Genomic DNA, 2,500 nt, shown 5'->3' on the forward strand with positions numbered 1-2,500 from the left:
GGCTAAATGGAGAGGGAATTTCAGAAGGGCCAGGGCACAAGCATGGACCTTTTTCAGCTGTAAGGGAGGGAAGAGCAATGTGCGATGTAGGTCCCCGGGGCCTGCTGGAGGTCCAGGTCCATGCCCGATGTGAGTAGCAGCAGGGCCAGCGCGCCCAGGAGCACATCTTTTTCGACCGTAAAGGGAGACAGGAGGCCGACTCACTGCCTCGGCTAAATGGAGAGGGAATTTCAGCAGGGCCAGGGCACAGGCATGGACCTTTTTCAGCTGTAAGGGAGGCAAGAGCAAGGTGCGATGTAGGTCCCCGGGGCCTGTTGTCGTACCATAGGCACGAGTGGTGTGTGTGTGTGTGTGTGGCAAAGAGTTTCTGCGCAGTGTACCAGGGGCACGGGGAAAGGTTGTTGTACCATAGGCACGAGAAAAGTTGTCGTACCATAGGCACGAGAAAAGTTGTCGTACCATAGGCACGAGTGGTGTGTGTGTGTGTGGCAAAGTGCTACTGAGCGGTGTACCAGGGGCACGGCGAAAAGTTGTTGTACCATAGGCACGAGAAAAGTTGTTGTACCATAGGCACGAGAAAAGCTGTCATACCAGGGGCACGGAGGAAAGTTGTTGTACCATAGGCACGAGAAAAGTTGTCGTACCATAGGCACGAGGAGAGTTTGTGTGGCAAAGTGCTACTGAGCGGTGTACCAGGGGCACGGCGAAAAGTTGTTGTACCATAGGCACGAGAAAAGTTGTTGTACCATAGGCACGAGAAAAGTTGTCGTACCATAGGTACGAGGAGTGTGTGTGTGGCAAAGTGCTACTGAGCGGTGTACCAGGGGCACGGCGAAAAGTTGTTGTACCATAGGCACGAGAAAAGTTGTTGTACCATAGGCACGAGAAAAGCTGTCGTACCAGGGGCACGGAGGAAAGTTGTTGTACCATAGGCACGAGAAAAGTTGTCGTACCATAGGCACGAGGAGAGTTTGTGTGGCAAAGTGCTACTGAGCGGTGTACCAGGGGCACGGCGAAAAGTTGTTGTACCATAGGCACGAGAAAAGTTGTCGTACCATAGGCACGAGAAAAGTTGTCGTACCAGGGGCACGGAGGAAAGTTGTTGTACCATAGGCACGAGAAAAGTTGTCGTACCATAGGCACGAGGAGAGTTTGTGTGGCAAAGTGCTACTGAGCGGTGTACCAGGGGCACGGCGAAAAGTTGTTGTACCATAGGCACGAGAAAAGTTGTCGTACCATAGGCACGAGAAAAGTTGTCGTACCATAGGTACGAGGAGTGTGTGTGTGGCAAAGTGCTACTGAGCGGTGTACCAGGGGCACGGCGAAAAGTTGTTGTACCATAGGCACGAGAAAAGTTGTTGTACCATAGGCACGAGAAAAGCTGTCGTACCAGGGGCACGGAGGAAAGTTGTTGTACCATAGGCACGAGAAAAGATGTCGTACCATAGGCACTAAGAGAGTTTGTGTGGCAAAGTGCTACTGAGCGGTGTACCAGGGGCACGGCGAAAAGTTGTTGTACCATAGGCACGAGAAAAGTTGTTGTACCATAGGCACGAGAAAAGCTGTCGTACCAGGGGCACGGAGGAAAGTTGTTGTACCATAGGCACGAGAAAAGATGTCGTACCATAGGCACTAGGAGAGTTTGTGTGGCAAAGTGCTACTGAGCGGTGTACCAGGGGCACGGCGAAAAGTTGTTGTACCATAGGCACGAGAAAAGTTGTCGTACCATAGGCACGAGGAGAGCTTGTGTGGCAAAGTGCTACTGAGCGGTGTACCAGGGGCACGGCAAAAAGTTGTTGTACCATAGGCACGAGAAAAATTGTTGTACCATAGGCACGAGAAAAGTTGTCGTACCATAGGCACGAGAAAAGTTGTCGTACCATAGGCACAAGCAGTGCGTGCGTGTGTGTGGCAAAGTGTTTCTGCGCAGTGTACCAGGGGCATGTTTGAATTTACATTCTGGAGTACCAGGGGCACGAGGATTTTGCCAGTGGTGTTTTGCTTTGTCAGTGGGAGGGGGCTTAAGTGTGGGTCCACGGGGCATGCTGGAGGTCAAGGTCCATGCTGGATATGCGCTGGAGGGTAACTGCAGGAGAAGGAAAGCTAGTGGGGGATTAGAGCAGGGGAGGATGTGCGTCCCCGGGGCCTGCTGGAGGTCAAGGTCCATGCTGGATATGCGCTGGAGCGTAACTACAAGAAAGGTAAGCTAGTGGGGGACTAGAGCAGGGGAGGATGTGCGTCTCCGGGGCATGCTGGAGGTCAAGGGCCATGCTGGATATGTGGTGGAGGGTAACTGCAGGAGAAGGAAAGCTCATGGGGGATTAGAGCGGAGGAGTATGTGGGTCCTCGGGGCCTGCTGGAGGGCAAGGGCCATGCTGGATTTGTGGTGGAGGGTAACTGCGGGAGAAGGAAAGCTAGTGGGGGAGTAGAGCAGAGGAGTATGTGGGTCCCCAGGGCATGCTGGAGGTCAAGGGCCATGCTGGATATGCGGTGGAGGGTA

The sequence above is a fragment of the Aulonocara sp. 'chitande type north' Nkhata Bay genome, unplaced genomic scaffold (assembly GCF_057382095.1).
Source record: "Aulonocara sp. 'chitande type north' Nkhata Bay isolate Kocher_YH1m ecotype deep benthic unplaced genomic scaffold, A_spYH_male_GT1.1 unmapped_scaffold_33, whole genome shotgun sequence".
In the NCBI taxonomy this organism is placed as follows: Eukaryota; Metazoa; Chordata; class Actinopteri; order Cichliformes; family Cichlidae; genus Aulonocara; species Aulonocara sp. 'chitande type north' Nkhata Bay.